This window comes from Rhinatrema bivittatum, chromosome 6 (genome assembly GCF_901001135.1).
Source record: "Rhinatrema bivittatum chromosome 6, aRhiBiv1.1, whole genome shotgun sequence".
Lineage (NCBI taxonomy): Eukaryota > Metazoa > Chordata > Amphibia > Gymnophiona > Rhinatrematidae > Rhinatrema > Rhinatrema bivittatum.
Window position 1 is genome coordinate 183,094,263 of NC_042620.1, and position 9,760 is coordinate 183,104,022.

At 45.5% G+C, this 9,760-nt stretch overlaps 1 protein-coding gene across 1 annotated transcript in view; it reads left to right on the forward strand.

The window, feature by feature from the left end:
* The window catches only part of CDK15 (cyclin dependent kinase 15), a 226,406-nt gene extending 217,369 nt beyond the window's left edge, over window positions 1–9,037 (forward strand). Inside the window, exon 15 of the mRNA XM_029606275.1 lies at window positions 7,481–9,037. The gene's annotated coding sequence lies outside the window, so the exon portion shown is untranslated. The remainder of the gene's footprint in view (window positions 1–7,480) is intronic.
* Window positions 9,038–9,760: the final 723 nt, after the last annotated feature.

The following is a 9,760-nucleotide window of genomic DNA, read 5'->3' on the forward strand; positions in this document are numbered from 1 at the left end:
AAAGAGAAGGGGAGAATTGCATGCCAACTTCGAAGAGCACATTTTATGACTCTATGACTGGGATATATATGTTCCACTTGCTCTGTTGAGGTGAAGAAAAGGGGATAGCTATCTGTGTGTATGTGGGTGTATGTTAGGGGAAGGGGGGCTCAGCAGGGAAAGTGTGTGTGTGGGTCAGAAGGCTTGCAGGGGCGTATGTGAGGATGGAAGTGCACGTGTGAGGGTAGGGTGAGTGTATGGATTTACCCAAGGGAAGTCTTGCCTAACAAATCTGCTTCATGTTTTTGAAGGGGTTAATAAACATGTGGATAAAGGTGAACCGGTAGATGTAGTGTATTTGGATTTTCAGAAGGCGTTTGACAAAGTCCCTCATGAGAGGCTTCTAAGAAAACTAAAAAGTCATGAGATAGGAGGCGATATCCTTTCGTGGATTACAAACTGGTTAAAAGACAGGAAACAGAGAGTAGGATTAAATGGACAATTTTCTCAGTGGAAAAGGGTAAACAGTGGAGTGCCTCAGGGATCTGTACTTGGACCGGTGCTTTTCACAATATATATATATATATATATATATATATATATATATATATATATATATAAATGATCTGGAAAGGAATATGACGAGTGAGGTTATCAAATTTGCAGATGATACAAAATTATTCAGAGTAGTTAAATCACAAGCGGATTGTGATATATTACAGGAGGACCTTGCAAGACTGGAAGATTGGGCATCCAAATGGCAGATGAAATTTAATGTGGACAAGTGCAAGTTGCTGCATATAGGGAAAAATAACCCTTACTGTAGTTACACGATGTTAGGTTCCATATTAGGAGCTACCACTCAGGAAAAATATCTAGGCATCATAGTGGATAATACTTTGAAATCGCCAGCTCAGTGTGCTGCGGCAGTCAAAAAAGCAAACAGAATGTTGGGAATTATTAGAAAGGGAATGCTGAATAAAACGTAAAATGTCATAATGCCTCTGTATCGCTCCATGGTGAGACCGCACCTTGAATACTGTGTACAATTCTGGTCGCCGCATCTCAAAAAAGATATAGTTGTGATGCAGAAGATACAGAGAAGGGCAACCAAAATGATAAAGGGGATGGAACAGCTCCTCTATGAGGAAAGGCTGAAGAGGTTAGGGCTGTTCAGCTTGGAGAAGAGACGGCTGAGGGGGGATATGATAGAGGTCTTTAAGATCATGAGAGGTCTTGAACGAGTAGATGTGACTTGGTTATTTATACTTTCGGATAATAGAAAGGCTAGGGGGCATTCCATGAAGTTAGCAAGTAGCACATTTAAGACTAATCGGAGAAAATTCTTTTTCACTCAATGTACAATAAAGCTCTGGAATTTGTTGCCAGAGGATGTGGTTAGTGCAGTTAGTGTAGCTGTGTTCAAAAAAGGTTTGCATAAGTTCTTGGAGGAGAAGTCCATTAATGGCTATTAATCAAATTTACTTAGGGAATAGCCACTGCTATTAATTGCATCAGTGGCATGGGATCTTCTTAGTGTTTAGGTAATTGCCAGGTTCTTGTGGCCTGGTTTGGCCTCTGTTGGAAACAGGATGCTGGGCTTGATGGACCCTTGGTCTGACCCAGTATGGCAAGTTCTTATGTTCTTAAGGTATTTGGTGTGGGGTTGTGAATGTGCACTCTTTTCCCTTTGCACTCTCCATGTTCTCCCTATATCCCTCTCCTTCCCTCCCATATTTGGGGATGGTGTGTATGTTTTGTGAGAATGGTACAGGGGTGTGGTTATGCGTGGGAGTTATGTCTGTCAGTGGAGGATGTGTGTGTGTGTGTGTGTCAGGGGAGGTGAGTTTGGGTTGTATATGTGAGCACATTGGGGAAGTCCCCATCTTCCCTCCACTCTCCCCCATCCCTGTCCTAGCAGTGTACACCAACAACACGAACCCACACCCTCAATACATTTTCAGAATATGGGACTAATATGGCTAAAAGAGAGGCAAATGGCTTCCCATGGTATTATTTCAATACATACCAACACTTCACAATACCAAAATATATTACATTTTCTTTTTCCTTGAGAAATGAACCATCTCTCGCATACACTTAATGGATCCTGGAGACTCTGGGTTATGGATCATGGCTTTCCATCTTCTTGAGCATTATGTCCCACAAGGCCTGGAGGAGCAAAAGTTATTAATACATTCTTCTCACCGGATCACCAGAACAGGAGGCCAGAAGATCTTAAACACTGTAATGAAAACAAAAATATTGAGATGGGTGGATCCTGGATGCATAGGATCCTTCCTAGAGAAAAGAGAATTAATTAATTAGGACAATGATTTTTAAAATAAAACCGAGGAACACTATTATTATTTTTTTTTTTCAAAACCTTTTTTGGACTTTTATAGAAGGTTTTACTTTTTTCAGTAATGCAGCCATCTGCATGGCAGAAAAACATGAGCCTTCAACCCTAATCAAGGATCCGCACTGAATGGCTGTTGCTTGTAACTTGTGGAATATAAGTTTTTAAATAAATAAATGAACAAAAAAAATTAATTCAACATGCTACAACACAAACTCAGCTTGGGCCTTCAGGTCTTCTGTGTTGCGATCCCCCCTGTTGCTGCGCTACAGGTGGTCTCTCACCTTCCTCCGGAGGCCGCTCCGAAGCCAGGGCCTCGCCTGTGTTCCACCCGGGACTTGCTCCAGGGCCTGAGAGGCCTAGCTGTGCCTGTGGCTTGCATGCCTCTGTGTTTGGACTTCCTGTTTCCAGCCACGCCCGTTTCTCCTAGGGGCCGGCCCGCAGCTCTCTACCCCACTTATAGGGCCAGCGGTGGGCGGTCCTGGCAAGCTCCTCCTAGGGAGTTGCCTACAACCTCCAGTATATAAGGACTTTCATGTCAGTTGCAACTGGTCTGTGGATCGGGTTCTACAGTCGTCTGTAACCTTGCCGATCCAGGTCCACCGTGGTCTGCCTTGTGTTGATGGCTCCTTGTCCTGTCTCTGTCCGGATGTTTGCTTCCTGATGTTCCTGATGTCTGCCTTGATGTGTTCCTGATGTCCTGATCCAGTTCTGCTCGCTTCTGCCCTACGTCCTGTCTAGTTCCTGAGCCTTCTGTCCTGTTGGGCCCTGGAGTGGCCAACAGGAGGGATTCGTCCCACGGGCTCTTGAGCTTCCCTGCCTGCCAGCCGAAAGGGCTTCGGATGTCAGTATCCCAGCATTGGAGTTCCTGTTCGCTTGGATCTTCCGCTTTGTCTTCCCTGCACCCTCCTTTCCTCAGCGTGGTCCGCGACCAGCCTTCCTGGGCTGTGTAGGGCGCGTCTGGGACGGGGTGGTCCGTGACTCAGTCCCACGGGTGGGCTGAGTAGGGCGCCCTGATGGACAGTGCCATGTTTCCTTCCAGCCCTCCTCTTCAACGTCTTGCTTCAGCCTGTCTTAGATGTCTGCTTCAGCCCCCGTCTGACGTCTTCTATGTAAGGACTCTGTCTGCCCTCGCCTCTGTCCGGCCTGCTGCCCATTGCCGTTCCCAGCGGCAGGTCCGAAAGGGCCGGGAACAGTCGGAGGACCGTTCATCAGTCAACTTCCCAGTGTTGGCTACCATGGGCGTGCAGGTCCGGCTGAGGGTCAGACTCCGTGCCTGCTTCCCTGCTTCTGTACCCGCCTGGCTCACCATGCCTGCCCAGCTCACCTACCACGGTGTGGCTTGGGGCTCCTCCTTAAGTCCTGCCGTGGCCCAAGGGCTCACCACCAGCTCGAGACGACCGCGCCTGCGCGCACTCGTAACATTCTGGACCTCTTGACAGCCCAGTCCATCTCATTGCCTGGATAACAATAACTTCCACATCTTCCTTCTGACAGGAAGGAAAGCAGTTCAAAGTCCTCCTTAGAACTGGAGTCCAGAAACAATTTAGAAAGTCTGAAACACACATAAGAATGCTTGTTAAACAGTTTTAAATATAAATACCACCCTGGGACAATCACTTCTGGCCTGGTTCTTCGTCCTCCACAGGAGCAGGCTGATAATATTCAAGGTGGGGTTTTCAAATGGTCTCTCCATTCAGCAGGAGATATTCAGTTTGATACTTATTGTTCACTCCATCCCTGAGATGGTATAGCATCGCATGTTTGTAAGCATTTCTCCCTCTCTTGAACTCCTTGGTTCTTTTTTCCATCTCTTTCTAATAACCAGGATGAGACCATAAGAAACTGGGGTCTGAAGAATCCTTGATTATACATCTGTTGGCCTATTTTACAACCCACTTCTCCCTGTGCTATTTATCACATAAACAGGCATATATGGATAGTGCAGGCCAAACAGAGATCTCAACTTCCTCCTCACCATGTGTTCTGCTTTTGGGTCTTGATACAATTGGGGATCATCCAGGACAGGCCCCGCACCTCGCTGGTTCAGTAGCTCATCCTCAGCAATCTGACCAGGCCCACTGGTGGGAATAGCGAGGTTACCAGTCATTGACAATAGTTCATCCCCTGGTACAGCTAGAGAATGTGAGGGAGATTCACTCACCACCAGGGATTCATTTCATGAGGAAAAACCAGAGCTGGATCAAGGAGCTGGAATTTCCATAGCCAACTGGCAAAACTCTTGATAGCTTGTGGGCCCCTTGATCAACATTGGGCATTACAACAGAAAACCTCTCTCTGGCATAGCGTGGATTCACTGCAGTGTTCTACTCCCGTGAGTCCTTGCTCCCATCATGACATTCTTTCCTGACCTACCTGAGGACAAGGAACTAGATGACCACTCATCCAACGAATGGCTTCGTTTTCATCCTTGCCTGTCCTTGTACAGTGGGAGCATGATCAGGGGCCAGGCTGCATTAGATGGTCTGGGGTCTATCTGCTTCCTCAGTCCCAGCCTACCCTGTCAGGCTTCTTCTCACACTTCTCCCTTACAGCGCCCTCCTCAGATTCCAGCTGGGATTCCCAGAATGGTTATTTGTCTGGCCCTCTTGCCAGACTAGCAATGAGGGGGCCATCATTCATGCTCTCAATAATTTCATCGGGACCCTCCTTAGGACAAGCGTTCTGGTTGGCAAGACAAACTTCTCCTCAGTGGTGGATGGAGGGCACTGCACTGCACTGCATAAAGAGTCTGGCTTCTTGTGGTTTCCAGTTCAATTTTTGTCTCCATGTTTCTTTATGTAGTTTGTAGTGTCTTTATTCTGCATTTGGTGAAGATCTGTCTGTGTTCTGCATTCATGACTAAAATGAGGTATTCTGCTAGCATGTAGTTTCTGCAAAGGGATCTACAGAAACCTGGCTTGTTCTATTTTCCTAATAGGAGGTGTATTGGTGTTTTAGGGCCTGGTGTAATATTTGCAGTGTTGCTTTTTCATAGGTAGAGTTATTACTATTTGAGTGCTGGTAATTAATGTTGTTTTGGTATGGGAGGTTTACAATAATCATATACAATTTATTCATGACTTTCTGAGGGCAAGCCCACACAATACAAACATTACAATAGGCCTAATATCAATTCCAAGTGTCCTTTTTACTTTTTTTCTGCAGGTTTTTCTGGTTGGCACTACAGCAGTGCATGTAAATATAAGATATTTTTACCTCTGAAGACTATACTTTGAATGCCTTTTTATGTTACATTATTATAAATGCATAATTTTATTTATGTAGGAAGGGTGTGACCGGGGGGGGGGGGGGGGGGAGAAGGCTGTAAGTTTTGCCTAGGGCACCTAATAACCTTGCACCGGTCCAGAGTTTAGGAGCTGGTGCTAAAGGCTCAACAACTTCATATAGTACAATGCAAAGGTATCTCCTCCTCTATACCCATAGGGTCTTGTATACAGAGTTTTTGATGTGTAAATTGCTTTATATGCCTCCTTCATGAACACTGGATACACATTCTGAGTGGCATATCTGTTGTTATACTAAGAAGGCATATGCTGAACTTGCATTTAAGAACATGCCTTCAGCAAAAAGGAGGAAGGATCCCAGGGGTAAGACATGACAGCCTGTGGTGCATTAAAAAAAATGAAAGGATAGAAAAGAATCCGCTAATGTCACAGGCATGCAAAGCATATGACTTGTATAATATTTGCTCACTAAAAAGCAAGAAAATATCTGCGGGGAGTGGTAGAGACAAAAGAAAATTGCTTTAAACCTGTGACTTTCTAAGGGCCATTGATTCCCTACTCCTTGTAGCACTTGACAGAACATATCCTTGTCCCAACTAGGGTTGCCAACTGGCTCTAGATTTTCAGGGCAGGTTGATCGAGTCCTGGCTTTACTCCATTGCATGCTGGGACTTATTCCAATTTCCCAATTGCATTCCCTCAGAATAGCAAGATTATAAGTATCTGATGCAGAGGAGTAAATCCAGGATTGCATCAACCTGTCCTGAAATTCTGGAGCTAGTTGGCAACCCTAGCCCCAACACTTAGTGACACATGCCTTTTGCAATGCCAACACTGAGTGCATGCAGCATCCTGTTTTTGAGATTTTCTGCTAACTAAATCTCAATTTGCAATAACAGACTTTCCATATTACAGCAAATGCTCCCCAGGATTCTCTTTCTCCACCATAAAAAAAAAAAAAAATGCGCACTCAATTTAGGCAATATATAAAGTACAATAACATAATAAATTATGATGTCTCTTTTTTCCACCCTCATAAAAGCTGTCTAGATTATGAAATACAGTGATGTGAGAAATAAGAGTACTTTGCTCGGTGACCTCAGAAATTAAATTCCTGCTCTTCGCCAGCCTTCAACTTAAAACCTTACAGGAAAACTAAACAAATGATTTCATTTGCTTTGCTTAAGAATTGTCCTGATAAAACAGTACAGAGACATAGTAACATGTTAAGGACCAGGGCGGTGGCATTGCTGAATGTGCAGAGTGCCTGGCAGTAAAGCAGGTTTAAGCCAGAGGCACTTAAAAATCCCATGGTATCCTCCTTAGCAATGATGGATTTATCAGGTCTCTGATGCTATTCCTCTGTTTCACACAGCAAATAATGTGATGCCACAGGAAGGCCAGGCAGAGCAGGGCTTAGCCGAGTGTGGTAATCAGGCAAACCAAGTGTCTCTGCATCATTTTGAAGGGCACCCCCTCCTCACAAAAAAAAGGTGACAATGCAGAGTGTTATTCACAGATGGCAGAAAGAGCCACGAGGATCATTACACTAAATTTTAAGTCCCCACAGCTAGATGTTCTTCTGACAAACACTGACATGTGGTAGCTTGACAGCTTTCCTGTTTCCATGACAGGCTCCCTAATTAAGGCCTAGGTGAGAAATAATCTGAAAATTGAAATCTGTATACTCTGTCTCCGTCTGTCTCCCACACTCCCTTCCTTCCTTGCCTCGTTTCTCCTGCCAGTCTCTTTCTCCTCTTGTTACTTTCCTCCGGCTTCATAAACGGATGCCTGACGATTGTAAAGCTGCGAATTATAAATGGGGGTGGGGACAAGGTGCTAATTTTCACCCTGCCTTCACTCAGGACTCACTTTATTTCCTGTCCTTCCACAGCAGCTGAACCAGAACCCAGAAGAGACAACTAGCAGAGGGGACTGCTGATCAAGCTGAAGCTCCTTACATGATGTAAACTATATAAAACTGCATCCTTAATTGTATCAGGACACTGCAAAAGTTTCCATGCAGTATATAACTTGTGATGTGCCATTTGTGGAAGCCTCTTATCGTGTAAGAATAGCATTTGACAATATTTTTTCCTCTAAGTCTTACGATAATGTGTACAGTGAAAGACAGCGGATTCTAGTATTTGGCTAGCCTGGACACTTCCCAAATTTTGGGAATGTTTGTTTAATATTTAGTATTTAAGGCTATGCATATTGGGGCCGATGTAATAAGGAGCGCTGAAGCTGCTGCAGTTTTGTGCACGCGTTTTCCCACGCAAAGCCCTCTACAGGGATGTAATAAGGGTTTTATGGGCGGGAAAATAGCATGTACCAATGCGCTTACAGATCCGTGGTTTTTGCTGCGCGAATGCATGCTAACGGCTTACAAAGGAGGTGATTAGCTAATCATAGGCAATGCAGGGAGCCACGCTAATGCTAGTGTGGGTTTTTTAATGCAGGTTTTTTACTGCCATGGTCAGGGCACGACTCGGGGGGCCCATGTCGGCATCCGAGCATCCTGAAAACCACCTAGCTGATCGCCTATCTTGGCGTCTGAGTGGCCAGCTTAGCTAGGCGCCTTTCTGGGTGCCTGATGGCATACATTCGTGACCAAGTATAGCACCTAGCTATCATTGCCACTCGGGCTCTGAGCTAGGTGCTTACTTGCTTGCTCAGAGCCCAAACAGCAAGGTAAGGTAGGCGCCAGAAAAGCGATAAGATTGTTCTGAATTATCACCCATGAAAATATTTGTCCTGTTTTCTGCAGCACAGATAACTGAAATATTAAAAATACTTTCCAGGGTCATACTTTCACTTAATAGGGAGACCCGTTCGCTTGCTCACTCTCTTTTATGCGCAGATTATCGGCGTGGGTTTTGAGCGCGGATGCGGCTGCTTATTACACAGGCCCTGTACCACGCTTAGATATGCGCATTTTTCCGTACATGCGCAGATTTCTGTGCGCAAATCATTTGCATAATTTATTTTTTTTACATCCTGCGGAAGTGGCAGCTTCAGCCACACGTGGTGATCAAAACCCACGCACATAACGAGCACCTGTTTTGCCGCAGATCTTATTACATTGGCCCCATTGAGGGGTATCCTTTGTCAGTACAGATTCAAGCTTATAGGACAATTTGTCTGAGGCAGTCAATGGATCAATAACTGTTACGTATGCCTAATTTTAGATTTTTTTTCAAGAAACTCGGACTAGGGTATTCACATTTATAGGTCCAGAGTTATGGAATACTTGGGATACTGAGGTGCAGAAAAAAGAACTGAAATTTTTTAGAAAGCATATGAAAACTAATCTCTTTAAGTGGGCTTACGTTCAATGATTTTATGCTACTTTGTATTTTTTTTGTATGTTTTAATGTTTTGATGTTTTTATTATGCTTGCAATTATGTACTCTGCACAGATCTATTTGATTGGATGAAGTGGTTTATAAATGCAGCAAATAAATAAATACATAAATAATAGTGTTGTGCTCGGGGGTGGACCCTTGTCCTGGGGCAGAGGTGGAACGCCTCCTGACAGGGAACAGGAGGTAACTGCCCCCAGGGGGCAGAGCACCGGAGGAGACAGAGGCTGGGAAGAGCTTCACCACTGGAAGTCCGAGGTCCCCCCGGGAGGAGCCCGTAGGGACCCAGGCCGCTTGGACTTAGGTGGGCCTCGCAGGGTCTCCTGAGCGAATGAAAGTCCAGCGTGCCCACGGGGACAGGGGGAGCGCGATCAGGTTCAAAGATGGCTGATGTTTGGAACACGGAGAACCAGAACAGAGTTGGTGATAACAAGGTGAGGAACAGAGCCAGAATCTGGAGATGAGGTCAGGCAGGCAAAGGTCAAGATCCAGAGGTCAGTCCGAGGAATGGTCAGCAAAGCAGGGGTCAGGTACCGGAGGTCAGAAGAAATCAAAGGCAGGCTGAGGTCTTGAGGCAGGTGGCAGGCAGGTGGCAGGCAGGCAGACGGTCAGGAACAAGCTGAGGTCTTTGAGACAGGCGGCAGGCAGGCAGGCAGGTCAGGAACCAAGCTGTGGTCTTTGAGGCAGGCGGCAGGCAGGCAGGCAGATCAAGAGCAAGCTGAGGTCAGTACCAGTAAGACAGTCCGAGGGTATTACCTGGGTAGACAGACAGACGAACACAGGAACAAGCAGGACACAGGAACTAGAAT